Here is an 18863-nt window from a genome sequence, read left to right on the forward strand (position 1 = left end):
CTGAGGCTGCTTTGCTGGGGGTGCTGGGGGATGGGCCAGCAGCAGTGGCTGGGAGAGTTAGGTCCCTTCAAAAGCGGCCTGATACCCTGCCCCAGGAGCAGCAGCATGGGTAGTGGGGCAGCAAGACACTCCGTGACAGTGCTGAGCAAGGTGGGAGAACATAAGGCCACCATGGGAAGGGCAGTGGGTTCTGTGGAGAGTCGGGGCTAGGAGTCTGAGGACCTAAGTTCTGGGTTTTGCCTTTGTCACTCTCTATGTGACCTTGAGCAAATCCCTTCTCCTCTCTGGACCCCAGTTTTCTCTGGGTACTGTGGCCAGGGACTGGGCAAGTGTTGGTCCGGGGCTGTACTATTCAATGTGGTAGCCATTAGCCACATGTGGCTATTTTGATTTAAATATAAATGAATAAAATAAAAGAAAAAAATCAGATTCTTAGTGTCACTATCCACATTCCAATATCCGCATGTGGCTAGTGGCTACCGTATTGGGCAGCACAGGTATCGAACACATTCATCATTGCAGAAAGCGCTATTCGACTGTGCTGGTCTAGAGACATTTCTAGAGATCCAATCAGCCCAATGTTCTGTGATTCAAGATCTCTGTCATCATGCCTTTTTCTGGAGCCGGGAAGAAAGCCAGCATCCTTTAGATCAGAGGATTCGTTAAGGGCCTAAAGAGGCTTAGTGACTTTCCAAAGCCCAGGACCTCTGGCAGTGTCCTGAGTCTGAAATATCCTCACCCTCTTTCTCTCCCCAAAGGTCCCAACTTGGTCTCAGAGAGAAGCTGGGGAAGAGTGTGGGCCCCTCGAGGGCTGGCCCCCCAGCCAGGGACAGTGCCCAAGGGAGGCTGGTGTGAAGCCAGAGTAGTTGGCTTCCTGGTTCCTCAAACAGGAAGGCACTTGGAGGGCCTGCACTGCTCTCTGCCTATGCCTGGAACACCACCATTCATGCCCTTGGGTTAAGCATTGTCCTCTCCTGGATTCTTTTAGAAGTCCAGACCAGATATCAAAGGAGGCGGCTGCCTCACTCAGCTTTGTCCTATTCTGGCTGCCTCAGGCCCTAGGCCTAGTTCTGGGCATGCACTGGGAGAGGAACTGTGAGAAATGAGTCCACAGTACTGCGGGTGAAGCTCCCCCGTCCTCTCCCCACACCAGGCACATACACTCTGGCCATAGCACATGGATTCCAGCCATGCCTGCCCCAGAGCCCTCCCTTCTCTTCAGAGGGAAGGCCTTCTACAGATGCTCTCCTACAGCCTGGAGGTACTCCAGGGGAAGAGGGAAGTAAATGGGGGAAATGAGATACAAGATGTGAGGAAGTGAAGATAAACTTGGCTGACTTTTGTCTCACCTTTGTCAAGGTGTGGCCACCATCTGCCTTAACGCCCTGTGCCCCTCTGTCTCCCATGTGAACTGTACTGCTCACTCTTGCTTCTCCTTTTTCTAGGGACCCCACAGTCATGTCCTGGCTGCCTTGAGTCTGCCTCCTGCCCGCGTTCCAGGGCTCTGGCCCTGTCCAGCCCCTGCAACCGCTCCCACGCCTATTCCTCACCTCAGCCTGTGCCGAAGGGACTCCTCAAGCTTCAGGACTCAGCAGGCACAATAGCAGTCACGGTAGGTGGCGTACCCACCCTGCCTACTCCCTGGCTCCTGGGGATGTCTGAGCCTTCTTGGTCTCTGGAACAGGAAGGATACATTTCTGAACACTGTATCTGTCAGGATCCCTTTGGATGCAAGTAGCAAAAATCTTATTTCAATAAAATGAAATTATCAGCTCATGTGACTGAAGTGTCCAGGGGTAGGTTGGGCTTCAGGCAGGGCTTGATCTAGTGGTTTCAACAATGTGAACAGGATCTGTTTTCTGTCTGTATTTCTCTGCTTCTCTTTTTTGGTGCTGGCTCCACTCCTAGTGGCTTTTCACATGCCAGCAGTTTCTGGGGCAACATGCTACCAGGTTGAAATTTGGGGTCTGGGCTAGAGACAAAATCTGCTTTCCTGATAGAACAAATAAAAGTCCTGGAGTTGATCTCTTGGGCCCAACTGGCAGGATTAAGATCATCCTGCTCCTTTAATTGGGTCTGCAGGGCTTGGAAACATGGATGGGCTGGGGATAAGGGTCTGTCCTTCCCCAATCATGTGACCAGGAATGAGGGGGAGAGTGTTTCCCAAAGGAAGCTCAGGGTCCTGCTGGCAGGAAGAGATGCCTCCAACTGGGGGAGGCAAATAACAAATGATTATTATAGATGAGTCTGCCCTATCCTTTTTTTTAAGGCCCAGTTTAGGTCTCTCCTTCTCTAGGAAACCTTTGCTGACTGCTCTAGCCAATGGTTATTTCCTTTAGTTCATCGGCCAGCTCCACCCTTTTTACAGATGGAAAGCCTGAGGCTCAGTATGCATTTCCTTATGAATACTCTATTGGTTACTGCATTAGTGCCAAAGTGTGTTGCTCTCTTTGCCTTGGCTGCTAGGAAGCTCATAGCTGGTTCGTGGCTCATTTCTGATAAGTGCTCAGGATGCTGTGGCATGCAGTTGCTCAGTAGTCTTGCCATTGGCTTCATCTTCTTCTCTCTCATATTTTTCCCTTGTTCTGATTTCTTCTCTTATGTTTCAGTTTGTGCTGTTCTTAGCAGCCTCAAACTCTTTTAGAAGGAGGTGGGGTATAAATAACCAAGAGTGGCCATAAATGAAGCATTCAGCACTGACTGCAGCCAAATGCTAGGCCTTTTCCTTTCTAGAGGCAGCTGGGGTGGGGGTCTCCCCAGGCCCAAGGCCAAGCCTGTCCTCAGGGCGGCACCAAAGCCTGACCATGGTAGCCCCAGTACAATGCCCACCTTGCCCTCCTTGAGTTAAAAATGGCATTGTTCTCTTTCCCACCCTCTTCCCTTCCCATTCCTCATCTTATCAAAAGCTAATGAAAGAGGCTGGGAAACCCAATCCTCTGGTAATTAAATTTACTTAAAGGGTATTCAAGTGGAGTAATGAGAAGTTTAATGCAGTGATTAGATTTTTCTTTAATTAATTAAAACTAGAATGATGTGTCTTTCCAGCAAACCAACTTGACCCTCTGCTTGAGAGTAGCAGGCAGAGTAGTAGTGGAGGGTTTGGCTGGGTGGATGGGACTGCTGAGGGGCGGGCGCAGCCTTCTGCCCAGCTCCGATGCCCACTCAGGCCAGTCTCTGATTCACCTCCCATTTCTGAGCCCTGTGAGTGTCAGACCTGGGCTGGACCTGAGTCGCCCAGGGCTGAGGGATCCAGCAGTCCCCGCACCCAGCTGAAAACTGATTCAGGACGGAGGTTTCAGAGGAGGGTCAGCAAGAATTACTTAAAGCAAGGAGCACAAAGGAGGAATTTCAGGCACTGTGATAGGAGGAGGTATTTGGGTAGCATATCTCACTGCCATGTACCAGCTAACACCTTCGCCTTCATGTTCAGCCAGACCTGGGTTTACCTCTGTTGGCACTGGATCCTCTGGGCTAATGGAGTGGGGACAGTGGGGTGAATAACAGAAAAATCTGAGCTAACTCACAAACCACTTCTCCTTGGCTTAAGAATGCATTCATGCCAGAAGGCTGACTGTCCTGCTGTGTTTCTGAAGGCCAGTTAAGGATGCAAGGAAGCACTTCCTGCCTTGAGCCCCTTCTGTAGGAGTCAGGTGGTGGCTGGGGCATAGTGAGTATGGGGATCCCAGCATAGCTGCCTGGAGTAGAGCAGAGGACAGGCCTTGCCTGAGTAGAGGGTGGGCATAGTGGAGACTCAGAAGACAGGCCCCAGCACCCCAGGAATAGGATATGCTGTTTTCAAAGCAGCGGGTAAGGCTGGGAGAAGTCCTGAGCCCTTCACGGTAGGGGCAGAAAACTTCCTTCATTGAACCCTGACCCCAGTCCAACACTGAGCTTTGATCCTGGACAGACTGAACTTTGATCCCAGCCCCACACTGAGCCCTGATCTTGAGCAGACTGAATCTTGATCCTGGTCCCATGCTAAGCTCTGACCCCAGCCCCACACTGAGCCCAGCATTGTCATGGATACTCAGTAGAGCAACAGGTGCCGGGTGGGAGGGGTGAATGGTCGTGTTTGTTCATTCCCACTGCTAGCTCTGCTGCCTGTGGGCAGGACTCCTGTGCCAGACCCCACACTCTGCAATGGATAAGATGAATCAGATGTGGTTCCTGCCCACAGGGCTGGTGGGGGAGGTGACAAGCAAGCAGTCAATGACAGCCCAGTGATCAGAGTCAAAGTGGGTCTCACTTGGAGTGTTCCTCTGGCAGCAGGTGGGAGGGGGAGGTGCTGGAGATGGGCCAGCGGGGAAGCAGCTAAGATAGGGTCCCTGTGAGCGATGAGGAGGATGGCACCCATGGGGGTCTTGGGGGTGCCTAGGGTGAGTGATTCTCCCCGCCTCCAAGAGCTGGCTGTGACTCCTCCAGGGCATGCTCAGCTCCTGGTGAGCCAAAGGCCTCACCTCTGGGGCAGGTTGGTGGTGTGCTGGGCACTGGGCTGGCAATATTACTTACAAGGAAAGCATCTTTATCCATTTCACAGAAGAGGAAATGGAGACGTGCAGGGACTTGCCTAATGACACTCAGCCTGAAGTAGTCCAGTGGGGCATGGTCGCAGGTCTTACTTGTCTCTGGTCCTGCACACCACTGTTCCCGCCGGTGAACTTGCCCTGGGAGGCAGGGGCTCCTCTTCTTCCAACTTCTCCACCCAGAACTGAGTGAATACGACCGGGCACAGGCAGGGGCTGGTGGGCCTCGGAGTAGGGGATGTGAGGAGGGCCTTGGCTGGGTAGGGGACTAGCCCCAGGAAGGAGGGTCTTCTCCTTCCTCCATCCCCACTCCTCCCCTCTCTGAATCCCACCCCTCTGGATTTCTGCACCTCCCCCCCCACCCCGCCCCGGTTCCCTCCTTCCATGGCTCAACCCCTTCTGAATAACCAGGCCTGGAGAAGCCACCCGACCAGTCACCTACCACTCGCATGGGGAAACTGAGGCCCTGGGAGGGGCAGGGACCTGCTCAAGATCGTGGGGCTCTGCCTCTCGTGTCTCTTTAAGGTGCAGAGTGTGAAATGACATTACCTGGAGTTTATACTTTATTTATTTTATTTTTATTTCATTTATTTTTTAATTTCTTTAAAAATTTTTTAGAAACATCTTTATTACAAGTTTTTTTTTATATCTTTATTGGAGTATAATTGCTTTACAGTGGTGTGTCAGTTTCTGCTTTATAACAAAGTGAATCATTTATACAAATACATATGTTCCCATATCTCTTCCCTCTTGCATCTCCCTCCCTCCCCCCCTCCCTATCCCACCCCTCTAGGCGGTCACAGACCACCTAGCTGATCTCTCTGTGCTATGCGGCTGCTTCCCACTATCTATCTACCTTACGCTTGGTAGTGTATATATGTCCATGCCTCTCTCTCGCTTTGTCACAGCTTACCCTTCCCCCTCCCCATATCCTCAAGTCCATTCTCTAGTAGGTCTGTGTCTTTATTCCTGTCTTACCCCTAGGTTCTTCTTGATATTTTTTTTTCTTAAATTCCATATATATGTGTTAGCATACGGTATTTGTCTTTCTCTTTCTGACTTACTTCACTCTGTATGACAGACTCTAGGTCTATCCACCTCATTACAAAGAGCTCAAGTTCGTTTCTTTTTATGGCTGAGTAATATTCCATTGTATATATGTGCCACATCTTTATCCATTCATCCGATGATGGACACTTAGGTTGTTTCCATCTCCTGGCTATTGTAAATAGAGCTGCAATGAACATTTTGGTACATGACTCTTTTTGAATTATGGTTTTCTCAGGGTATATGCCCAGTAGTGGGATTGCTGGGTCATATGGTAGTTCTATTTTTAATTTTTTAAGGAACCTCCATACTGTTCTCCATAGTGGCTGTACCAATTCACATTCCCACCAGCAGTGCAAGAGTGTTCCCTTTTCTCCACACCCTCTCCAGCATTTATTGTTCCTAGATTTTTTGATGATGACCATTCTGACTGGTGTGAGATGATATCCCATTGTAGTTTTGATTTGCATTTCTCTAATGATTAATGATGTTGAGCATTCTTTCATGTGTTTGTTGGCAGTCTGTATATCTTCTTTGGAGAAATGCCTATTTAAGTCTTCTGCCCATTTTTGGATTGGGTTGTTTGTTTTTTTTTATATTGAGCTGCATGAGCTGCTTATAAATTTTGGAGATTAATCCTTTGTCAGTTGCTTCATTTGCAAATATTTTCTCCCATTCTGAGGGTTGTCTTTTGGTCTTGTTTATGGTTTCCTTTGCTGTGCAAAAGCTTTGAAGTTTCATTAGGTCCCATTTGTTTATCTTTGTTTTTATTTCCATTTCTCTAGGAGGTGGGTCCAAAAGGATCTTGCTGTCATTTATGTCATAGAGTGTTCTGCCTATGTTTTCCTCTAAGAGTTTGATAGTTTCTGGCCTTACGTTTAGGTCTTTAATCCATTTTGAGCTTATTTTTGTATATGGTGTTAGGGAGTGATGTAATCTCATACTTTTACATGTCCCTGTCCAGTTTTCCCAGCACCACTTATTGAAGAGGCTGTCCTTTCTCCACTGTACATTCCTGCCTCCTTTATCAAAGATAACGTGGCCATATGTGCATGGATTTATCTCTGAGCTTTCTATCCTGTTCCATTGATCTATATTTCTGTTTTTGTGCCAGTACCATACTGTCTTGATGACTGTAGCTTTGTAGTATCGTCTGAAGTCAGGGAGCCTGATTCCTCCAGCTCCATTTTTCCTTCTCAAGATTGCTTTGGCTATTCTGGGTCTTTTGTGTTTCCATACAAATTGTGAAATTTTTTGTTCTAGTTCTGTGAAAAATGCCAGTGGTAGTTTGATAGGGATTGCATTGAATCTGTAGATTGCTTTGGGTAGTAAAGTCATTTTCACAATGTTGATTCTTCCAATCCAAGAACATGGTATATTTCTCCATCTATTTGTATCATCTTTAATTTCTTTCATCAATGTCTTCTAATTTTCTGCATACAGGTCTTTTGTCTCCTTAGGTAGGTTTATTCCTAGATATTTTATTCTTTTTGTTGCAATGGTAAATGGGAGTGTTTTCTTGATTTCACTTTCAGATTTTTCATCATTAGTGTTAGAGTTTATACTTTAAACACAAGGATAGTATGTGAATACTTTTGCTGGGCTGGGAGGCCCTGTGGCTCATCTGCCCCCACAAGTTCACATCACATGGGCAGGTGCCCCGTGAGCCACCTTGGCCTCCTTGGGCACGGCGCCCCCGCCAGGTGTGGCCATCCCCCCTCCCTGTGTCCCAGGCGCTTCAAATCACTGTCTAATTGAATTCTCTCAGCAGTCTAGGAAGGTGCATGACTTTCTAGATGAGGGCACCAAGGTGGGGAGCTAGGCCACTGTCCTGCAGCTAACTGCAAAGGTGGATTTGCCTGCCAGGTTCCGATCGTAGGCAATCCACCCGCTCCAGAGTGCCCCCTCCTCACCTGCGGGCAGCTGCCCCCTCCAAGGGCCCCCAGCACCCCTACCCCTGCATCCACTGCTGCTTCCCTACTTGTCCTGTGCTCCAGCCAAAACCAGTGACTCTTCCCCAATGCTCCGCACACTTGCCTACCCCCAGGCCCTTGTTCCAGCTGTTCCAGCCCCCCAGATTTCCCTTCCCAACTCATCTGCCCAGATCCCCTTCATCTTTTTAGGCTGAGCCCAGGTGCCACTTCCTTCATGGAGGCCCCTTGTCTGCTTCATCCCAATCAGAAGCCAGGCCCCCGCTCCTGCGAGCACCATCCGACGGCTCTTGGCCTGTCCCTCTCTTAGGCTCCTGGCCTCCATGTGTCTGACTTTACAGCACGTGGAGGGCAGAGTAGTCTCCTGGCCGCCGGCTTCCCTGGCCCGTTACCCCAGGGCCTGACACACAGTAGGTATGCGGGGAGTAGCTTGGGTCCCCGCCTCGGGTGGGGCTGCAGCTCCATAAACCGTCCCTTTCCTCAGCAGTCCTGGGTCAGCTGGCCCCCAACTGTGCTGGTCCCAGCCCCCATCCTTACTGCCGCCCCAGCTCCCTGAGGAGACCAGCTGCTTCCTTTAGCCCTTGCTGGGTGGCGTTGGGGGCTGGTTTCTGGGCCCACAGACCTCCCTGTGCACGCTTGACCTGCCCAGGTTCTGGGGCAAGAACAAGACAAACCCCAACCTTGAGACTCCCAGGCAAGTCTTGAAGCCTGGCAGGTATAGGTACTTTGTGCTGAGCGCTGGTAGGGGGCTGCACGGGTGCCTTGCCTGGCACCACTCACTGGCTCTGCTGATTGTTGGCTGTGTGACTTTGAGCAAGTTGGGTAACCCCTCTCTGCCTCAGTTCCCTCATCTGTTAAATGAGGTGATGACAGGCCTTCCTAGGGTTGCTATGAGGATTGAGGGAATCAATACAATGTAAAGCATACAGCACAGCCCCGACACAGACACATGTGTGCTCCCTGGTAGTTGGCTGTCACCGTTGCTGGGAGGGAGAGAGAAGGCAGAGTGTGGGGGAGTGTTCAGGGAGAGTTTCCAGAAGGTGGCGACACATGAGGAACGACTTGAAAGATAAGGCACAGAAGGCAGGAAAGGACATTGCGGGAAGATAGAACCACAGGGACAGAGGCCCAGAGGCAGTCTGGGGGACTAAAAGGGAGCTGAGCTTGTCTATCTAGACTTAGGCAAAGAATGGGACAAGGGGAAACCTAGGCTGGTGGCACACAAGGGCTGTGTCCTGAGGGACCTTAGGGGCCACCCCGAGGAGTTCAGACTTTCTCTTACAGCCAGTGAGGGGCCATGGATGGAGTATTTTTCTTCCTTTTTCCTTTCCTTTTTTTTTTTTTTAACCACAAAAGCAATGTTTGCTCATGCAAAAATTGAAACAATATAGAAGTGTGTCCTATTAAGTAGGGAAGTTCCCTCTTTGCCCTTAAATCTCATTTTGCTGAGGTCCCACGATTGTTGGTCTGGTATGCCTCCTTCCAGAAGTTTTTCTGTGGTTTTATAAACATACTTATTGTATATTATCTAAAAAAAGAAATGGAATTGTATTATGCACATTACTCTACAGCTTCCATTTTTCATCTACCAGTGTGTTGTGGGCATCTGTCAGTGTCATCGCATATAGATCTCCCATGTTCTTTTTTTTTTTTTTTTGGTACACGGGCCTCTCACCGCTGTGGCCTCTCCCGTTGCGGAGCACAGGCTCCAGACGCGCAGGCTCAGCGGCCATGGCTCACGGGCCCAGCCGCTCCGCGGCATATGGGATCTTCCCGGACCGGGGCACGAACCCGCGTCCCCTGCATCGTCAGGCGGACTCTCAACCACTGCACCACCAGGGAAGCCCTCCCATGTTCTTTTTAATTGCTGCCTAATACTCCATTGTTTGGACATAACGTAATTTATGTAACTAGTCCTGGGTTGATGGATATTTAGGTGGTCTTCAATTTTTCACTCTTGCAAATAATGCTTCAGTGACCATCCTTGTATATATACCTTGGCTGACACGTGTAAGCCTTTCTATAGGATAGACTCCTAGTTATGGACTTGCCAGGGCAAAGGGTGTGCTTATTAAATTGTGCTAGCTACTGTCACATTGCTCTCCCAAAAGGCTGGGCCACCCTTGGTATCTGCAGGTAGCCATTTCCCCAGCCACCCTAGCACTGAACATTATCAAGCTTTTTAATTTTTGCCAATCCAGGAGAACATCTCACTGTGGTTTCAACACTCACTTCCCTTCTCCCCAGCGAGGCTGAGCATCTTTTCATGTGGTTATTGGCCATTTGTATTTTCTTCTCGGCGAATTGACTATTCACATCCTTTGCTTATTTTTCTTTTCTTTTTGCCTTTTTCTTATTGGTTAAAAGGAGTTTTTAGTATATTAGGAATTTTAAAATGTTCGTCTGTTATATGTGTTGGAAATATCTCCCTTAGTCTGCTGTTTGTCTCTTTAACTTTGTTTATGGTATCTTTGGCTATATAGAAGCTTTATATCTTTATTCTGTCAAATCTGTCAGACTTCTCCTTAAGGCTTCTGAGTTTCACGTCTTGCTTGGCCAGGCTTCCTGGAATGCTTTTAAGCGGAGAGGGGGTGAGGTCAAATTTGTGACTGGGAAAGGTCATTCTAATTGCCACTGTGTGGAGGGTGGGTGGAGGGAGGACTGCAAGCCAGCTGGGGTGGGGGTGAGGGAGAACCGGGAGAAGATGAGTTTGAGAAATAATCAGGAATTGGCTGACTATGGTGAGAGGATGTGAGGGTGAGAGAGGGAAAGAAAGGACTCGAGAGTGATGTCTGGGTGTTTGGCTGGGGACTGCATGGCTGATGCCACCACCAGCCTGAGTTAGGGACAGGACCAGGGAGGGAAATGCATGCCTGTGCATGTGAGTGCTCACGCAGGCAAGGACATGTGGATAATATGAGTACATACATGCATATACATGCCCACGCCCACGCCCACGCCCCTGCCCCTGCCCACGCCCACGCCCACGCCCACGCCCATGCTTGGAAGTTCTGGAGACTAGCACAGCTGTGCTGTGGCTCCATGGCAGGGAGAAGGGGTGTCTACTTTTTGTGGAATTCCTGTTCTCTACCAAGTACTGTACAAGGCAACACACACACACACACACACACACACACACACTCACACATGCTCTGTAATCTTTACTACCATATAAAGTATGTTCTACAGATAAGGAAGCAGACCCAGTGTAAGTAACTTGCTCAAGGTCACAGAGCTAGTGACTGTCAGAAAGGGGATTTTTTGGACAACCTAGATCTAACCACCCACAGACAGAATTCCTGCCAATGGCATTGAGGGGCCTTTCATCCATTTCTAGCCTGACCAACCCAGTTTCATCAAGGACTCTTAGGATGAGTGCTGGAGCCTGACTGCCTGGGTTTGAAACTCAGCCCCATTCCTTATAAGGCAAGTTACTCCCCCTCTCTGTGCCTCGGTTTCCCCATCCTGAAAATGCAGACAGTGACAGTACCACCTCCTAGGGTGCTGGTGGGCATTGAACATGTTCGTGCATGGGAAGTGCTTAGCCCAGTGAGGGCGGAGCCCTCAGCATGCTGTCTATGGTGACTGCGACAAGATGGTGATGTCTGTGCCCCTTTACCCTCTCCCATCCCTCTCCATCCTCCCTCCACCTGCCACCTCTCTCCTGTGCCAGCTCTCCCTCAGTTCTCCAAAGGAACTTCTTTCAATATTTGTCTTTGAAACTTCATCCTCTGTTTTCATCCCCCAAATCCTTAGCAGACAGTGAATTAAAGCCCAGTCAGTCAGCAAAAACCATTCAGGGGAAGACGATTCATGTCGTGCTCACGGAATCCTCCCCCAAGCAGTTCTAGTCAGGCATTCTCCACGAGCCAATGCGTTCATCCCAACATTGCCCAGGCCTCTGGATACCAGACAATAAGGTCCAAATCTAAAACCCCTTCCTCCCTGAGTGGGGATCCTCAAGTTTACTTTTGAGCCAGGGGTCTGAGCTGACACCAGCCCAGCCAAATCTCCACTCTAGCCACAAGCCATCGCTGGATCCTTGACCCCAGGATGAGTAATTCTCAGCATCATTTGTCAGGAAACTTGTCTGTAGGAAACAAAAGCAGAAAGCACAGCAAATTCTGGGCACAGTTCCTTACCACTAGCATATCTAAGCAAATCCTGTGGTCATGAGGGTAGGTGCAAGGTGTCCAAACTGGGTTAAAATCTCAGGTCTGCACCCAATTTAGATTTTCTCCTATGCCAAAAAACTCACTGAAATCACCAAACTTATCATTATGGATTTCTCATCATCAAAATAAACCCCCAAGTAAATAAATCCCCACATAGGGACTTCCCTGGTGGCGCAGTGGTTAAGAATCCACCTGCCAATGCAGAGGACACGGGTTCGATCCCTGGTCCGGGAAGATTCCCACATGCTGCGGAGCAACTAAGCCCGTGCACCACAGCTACTGAGCCTGTGCCCTAGTGCCCGTGTGCCAGCCCGCGTGCCACAACTACTGAAGCCCGCGCACCTAGAGCCCGTGCTCCGCAACAAGAGAAGCCACTGCAATGAGAAGCCTGCGCACCGCAACGAAGAGTAGCTCCCGCTCACCGCAACTAGGGAGAAAAGCCCATGTGCAGCAATGAAGACCCAACGCAGCCAAATAAATAAATAAATAAATAAAATTTAAAAATATAAATAAATAAACCCCCAAGTAAATAAACCCTCGTGGTAAACAATGGAGCAGTTATTGCCTATTTCCTTGGGGGATTTTGTTTTCAGTTGAACTGTATCAGTCACACCCTTTTATTCTTAGCCAAAAAGATGGCAAAACTCGCTTCAGTCCTTCCCAGGGAACAGCCACACCCAACTGCAGGCCCCCCACCCCCAAAGCCTCTGAGAGAGGATTCCTTATGACTGCTCTTTTAGAAGCCTCTGTCCCCAGGTCCCTGGGTTCCACCAAGTCCACCTTTGCCCCAGGGGCTTCTGCACTTTAAACAACCCCACCCCTGCCTCTGATCCAAGTCCCCACGCCAGCACACCCCAGTACCCCTGCAGCGTGCCATGCAAGGCCACAGTTTCCAGCTACCCTGGCCCCATTTCAAAACCACAGGCCTTTGGATGCACGTAGACAAGTATTGACAACAGCATCCAGCGCTCATTCTCAAGAAGTCTTTTTAATGGCCTCGAAGATGCCGTATTGTACCAGTTTGGAGGGGGTATGTGGCAGGAGACAGTGTATTTTACTGTAGCCAAATCTCACTTCTTGGAAAAGGCAAGAAGTCACAGGGGCTTTATATAAACTAAGGGCTTTCCCCTCAGATCGTCTACCAGCGCCCCGCTCTTATCTTGAGGGGAGGCCTCTTCTCCCTATTCCCTGTGTTGTCCCACAGGAGCATACAACATTCAAGGTGATAATTGCTAAAGTGTCAGTAAATTCAAAATATAAACCTACAATTAAGCTTGCAGTGCATTGTCATTTGCGGCTCCAAGGCCCTGTTGGAGTTTCCTTCCCCCTCCCTGACCCCAAACTGTCCATCCAGGACAGACCAGTTTGGGGTCCAAGCACCTTTCTGAGAGCTGGTCCCAAACCTAAGTTAGGGATAAAGCTCTAAAGGCACTCCAGCCTTTGTTCGAAAGTCAAGTTCAAGCCCTTGAATGTAGGCCAAGACCCCAGCTCTCATGGAGATGCTCCCAGCTGCCTCGGTTCACACCCCCCTTCCCCAGATGGGGATTGTCCTGCTAGTGGATCCTGTCAAAGGGCCTGGAACTGCCCCCTTTCCCTTGCGAATGGGAAACCTTTCAACTTGGTGATTGAGATATTTCATCCCCCACTGAAATCCTAGTCATTTAGGGGCTCCCAAATGGAGCTTAATTCTGTCACCCAGGAAGTCATCCAAACATGTTCTCAAACCATATGCCCCCATGTGGCCAGTGGGGATGTAGGTAGCATAGTGATGGGCTGCAGGAACAAGCTCTCTCTGAACTCTCAGTGATTTAATGCAACAAGGCTCCTTTCTTCTTTCTTCCTTTACCATATGAATTCACATTACATGTTCGATGTGGGAAGTGGGGAGGGTGGCAGCCTCTGGTCCATTTAGTCACGCAGGGACCCAGGCTTACAGAAGCTCCACCATGTGGTAGCTGCCCCATCTGGAACTTGTGACCTCCTTCAGCCACTGTGGCAAAGAAGAGAAAATGGTAGAGGCACACACTGGCTCCTAAATGCATTGGCCCAGCAGTGACACACATCACTTTTGTTTACAGCCCACTGGCCAAAACTTCTCATATGGCCTCAACTACCTGTAAAGGAGCTGAGGAAGTGTGGGGACATTCTGGGGGGGGGAGGGCATGGAGGAAATGTGCCCAGACATTCAGTGAGCAGTAAAGTTATCTGTAGCAGGGGTTTTATGGGGTGCTCTCAGAGCAAGGATTTCAGAATTGCCAAGGCCATGACTTCCTGTTCATCCTCTCCACCTGGGGAGGCCCACGGTTTGTGGGAGGGACTGATGGGAAAAGCTTTGAGAAAGAGTCCCCGCGAATGAATAAGCCCCATGGCAGGCCCAGGCCCTCTACCATCAGGCTCCAGGTTTGACTCAGCCTCACCCCTCTTATCCACATTGGACACCTGCCACACCAACATAAAATGAATTTTTTAGGAGGAGAAGCAGGATTGAGAGTGAGAATGAGTTCAGCTTTGGAGGGAGAAAATCCAAGAGGCGGCGTCTAGAAGCCACTCTGTCTTAGTCTGTTCGGGCTACTATAACAAAATATCAGAGACTGAGTGGCTTATAAACAACAGTAGTTTAATTCTTACAGTCTGGAGGCTGGAAATCCAAGATCAAGGCGCTGGCAGATTCAGTGTCTGGTGAGCGCCTGCTTCCTGGTTCCTAGATGCCATCTTCTCGCTGTGAGCTCACATGGCACAAGGGGTGACAGGGCTCTCCAGGGTCTCTTTTCTAAGGGCACTAATCCCATTCATGAGGACTGCACTCTCATGACCTAATCACCTCCCCAAAGCTGCACCTCCAAATACCATCACATTGGAGATCAGGTTTCAACATATGAATTCTGGGGGGACACAAACATTCAGTCCATGGCATGCTGGATTGAAGTTGTTGCCTTTCTTCCACATTTTCATTCCTTTAGCAAATGTGGCTGCTATGGGCCAGGTAATGTATTGATTATGACTCCAGACTCTGACTCCAGACCACCTGGGATTGAAGCTGGGCTCAGTCCCTTATTAGCTACCGGTTAATTACTTCCCTCTGCCTTTGTCTTCTCCTCTTTAAAAAGGGCATAGCATCTGTCTCTCTTAGGGTGGTTATGAGGATTAAATGAGTTAATATTTGTAAAGCACTCAAAACAGCACTGGGCACATGATAAGGACTCTATAAATGCTTGATATCATCATCATCATCATCATCATCATCATCATCATCATCATCAGTATCCATTATCCATCTAGATACTCTTCTAGATATTGGAGGAGTAGATGCCAAGGCCCCTGCTCTCACATATGATGGGAGAAATGGAAAATAAACAGAAGTAATTAAATCAAGATGGTACTTTCAAATAGTGATGGTACTAAAATAATAAATCAGGCACATAAAAAAATCACTCATCATCATTAGTCATTAGGGAAGTGCAAATTAAAACCCCAGTGAGATACCACTGCGTATCTCTTACAATGACTCTTGCAAAATTGACAACAGTAAGTGCTGGTGAGGATACAGAGCAACTGAAACTCTTATATGTTGCTGGTGGGAATGCAAAATGGTACAGCCACTTTGGAAAACTACCTGGCAGTTCCTTATAAAGTTAAAAATATGCTTACCATATAACCCAGCAATCCTACTGCTAAGTATTTACCCAAGAGAAATATAAACTTATGTTCATGCAAAAACCTGTATGCGAATATTTATAGTGGCTTTATTCATAATCACCAAAAACTGGAAAAAAAATCCCAATGTCCTTCAGCTGGTGAATGGGTAAACCATCGAATACTACTCAGCAATTAAAAAAAAAAAGAATGAAATTCTGGTACAAGAAACAACACAGGTAAATCTCAAATGCATTATTTGATAAATGAACAAAGCTAGACTCAAAAGGCTACATATAGATGATTCCATTTGTATGACATTCTGGAAAAGACAAAAGTATAGAGGCAGGAAACAGATCAGTGGTTGTGAGAGGTAGAGAGTGGGGGAAGTTGACTACAAAGGGACAGCTCATGGAGATTTTTGGATCTGGGGGTTAATAGAAATGTTCTGTATCTTAATTGCAGTAGTGGTTACACAGATTATGCAACTATCAAAGCTTAGAACTGTGCACTAAAAAGGGTAAAGTTTGATCCAGTTTTATTGAGAAATAATTGACATACATCACTGTATATATTTAAGGTGTACAGCATGATGGCTTGATTTATATATATTGTGAAATGATTACCACCTAATATCCATCATCTCATATAGATACAATAGAAAGAAAAGGAGGAAGAAAAGAGATAAAGTTTTTTCTCCTTGTAATAAGAACTCTTAGGATCTGCTCTCTTAATAACTTTCCTATATAACAGACAGCAGTGTTAACTACAGTCATCATATTGTACTCTATGTCCCTAGAACTTATTTATTTTGTAACTGGAAGTTTTGATCACCTTCCTCTAATTCCTCCTCTCCCAACCCTCTGCCTCTGGTAACCATAAGTCTGATCTCTTTTCCTATGAGTTTGTTTTTTTATTTTTTTAGATTCCACATACAGTATTTGTCTGACTTATTTCACTTAGCATAATGCCTTCAAGGTCCATCCATGTTGTCACAAATGGTAGGATTTCCTTTAAAAAAAATTTTTTTTTTAATGCGGACCTCTCACTGTTGTGGCCTCTCCCATTGCGGAGCACAGGCTCCGGACGCGCAGGCTCAGAGGCCATGGCTCACGGGCCCAGCTGCTCCGCGGCATGTGGGATCTTCCTGGACCGGGGCACGAACCTGTGTCCCCTGCATCGGCAGGCGGACTCCCAACCACTCCGCCACCAGGGAAGCCCAGATTTCCTTATTTTTTATGGCTGAATAATATTTTGTTACTTAGATATATATCTCACATCTTCTTTTTCCATTCATCCATTGATGGACACTTTGATTGTTTCCATATCTTGGCTATTGTAAATAATGCTTCAGTGAACACAGGAGTGCATATATCTTTTTGAGTTAGTGTTTTCATTTCCTTTGGATATATACCCAGAAGTGGAATTGCTGAATCATATGGTAGTTCTATTTTTAATTTTTTGAGGACCCTCCATACTGTTTTCCATAGTGGCTGCACCAATTTATATTCCCACCAACAGTGCACAAGTCTTCCCTTTTCTTCACATCCTCACTAGTATTTGTTATCTGAAAAGGGTAAATTTTACTGCAAGTAAATTATACCTCAATTAACCTGACTGGAAATAAAGCTCACTGTGGGATTGTTGAGACAGGGAAAACCAAATGAGAAATCAGTCAGTCAGGGTAGTGTGACACGGGGAAGGAGGGGCTCCTGCACATGATGGTCAGGGAAGGCTTTCTGAGGAGGTGTCTTGAGCTGAACCTGGACGAGGAGGGGCCAGGCCTGTGTGGATCTGGAGGGAGGCAGAGAGAACTTGTGGCTGGAGCTGAGGGAGGAGAGGGGAGGGTGGGAGACAGGTCAGGGGCCTCCGCTCTCCTCTGGGCATAATGGGAGCTACTGGGGGGCATAGATAGAGGGTGATTGAAGCATTGGTGTGAGTGAGATGGCCCGGGGAGGAGAAGGGAGGGGAGGATGGAAACAGCAGCTTGTGACCATGTGTATGGAGGAGTGATGAAGGGGTGCGATGAAAACGAGGAGAGTACGTGTCAGGAGCCTCCTACAGGAGGGAGTGGTCAGCCAGCCAGAGGCCCAGCAGGCTGGGGCAGGTGGACTGGCACGGGCAGGCGGGGGTCCTTGCTGAGGGTATCGTGGGCAGTGGTGGGACAGAAGCCAGACATCCTGGGTTGAGGGTGCTGGGGGTGAGGACATGTGAGTGAAGCTTCCAGGAGGCAGGGGACAGACTTCGTGGGTAGCAAAGGGAACCTCAGAGAGAACGAGGTAGAGCTGCCTCTGGTGTGTGGGGTGTGTGTGTGTGTGTGTGTGTGTGTGTGTTTTGAACAAGACTTACTGAGATGGGCCTGACCTATTGAAGACAGTGTGAGATGGTGAGAAGGGAGGGGTTCGAACAGGCCCTTGGACACCAGGCCTGGGAGGGCAGTCCAGGGTGCTGGGAGATGGTAGGGAGGCCACTGCCACAAGGCCCATCCCTGAGGTGGGAGGCAGCGCTGAGTCCGCTGGGCTAGAGGGTCAGGATCTGCCTTGGGGGACCCATGCCGAGGTGGGCCCAGCCCAGGGAGCAGAGGCCCCATCTCTGTCCGCACTAACCTTCTTGCTCTTCCCACAGTGCATGCTGGGAGCGAGACGGACAGGCTGCTGCTCCTCCTGCCGCTCCTCGGGCCCCCAGAGGACCATCTGTTTGCGTCCTGGTGCCGTCTAACCCAGGTAGGGGGAGATCAAGGGGGGCTCTCCCTGCCTCATGCCCCTGCACTGGGTGGGAGGGCTCTAAGTGTAAGGACCCCCGCCCCGGCTGAATGGGCCAGTGTCAGGGCAATGGGGAGGGGCCCAGCATGGGGTTTGAAGTCCCCAGTCACTGCAGGGCCTCCTGGGGAGGCGTTCCCAGACCTCCAAGAAGTGGGCCACTCCAGCAGCAAGCCATCCTCACCAGGCCGCCTCCCTGGGACACTGAGAGGCCCCCCGTTTGGCTCTCACATGTTCACTGTCTGCGGTTTGTTAAGGATCCTTCGTGGTACACACCCGCCAGTGTGGGTGTGGGAGGTTTTGCATCTGAGGTTTCTCATCCGTTGCTGTCACTGGCTTTTCCCTGCCGGAGTCGCTGTACTCACTCCCCTGATGTTCGTGATTCCGTGAGTGGTGGCTCTTACTCCAAAAGGTCCCCGCTCTCTACAGGACACCCTCAGGGCAGAGGTGCTCTTTCCGGCACCAAGAACTGCCCTGCTCACTTTTAATCCCCTCGGTCCTTGGGCCTGAGAGAGGACATTTCTCTGCTGCTCCTGGGAACCCCAGGTGGAGGGAGGCTTTCTGCTAGGGGCCAAGTTCCCCAAGGGCTGGGATGCGGTGGGAGCTAGGCTTGCCAGGAAAAATATAAGGTGTCCAGTTAAATCTGAACTTCAGAAAGACAACAAATCATTTTTTAGCGTAAGTATGTCCCCAATGTTGCATGGGACATACAATTCTATTTATTAAATCTGGCAACCCTAGTGGGAGCTGAAACCCTAGACTCCCTCTTCCTCTGTTCAGTCCTCCCTGCTGGGC

The 18863-nt window shown here is 49.0% G+C and overlaps 1 protein-coding gene across 1 annotated transcript in view; it reads left to right on the forward strand.

Moving 5' to 3' along the window:
• Positions 1-1494: 1494 nt before the first annotated feature.
• The window catches only part of LINGO1 (leucine rich repeat and Ig domain containing 1), an 82896-nt gene continuing 65527 nt past the window's right edge, over positions 1495-18863 (forward strand). The window contains exons 1-2 of the mRNA XM_081230151.1: positions 1495-1612; positions 17935-18032. The gene's annotated coding sequence lies outside the window, so the exon portion shown is untranslated. The remainder of the gene's footprint in view (positions 1613-17934; positions 18033-18863) is intronic.

Source organism: Mesoplodon bidens, assembly GCF_964165515.1.
Source record: "Mesoplodon bidens genome assembly, chromosome: 3".
NCBI lineage: Eukaryota > Metazoa > Chordata > Mammalia > Artiodactyla > Ziphiidae > Mesoplodon > Mesoplodon bidens.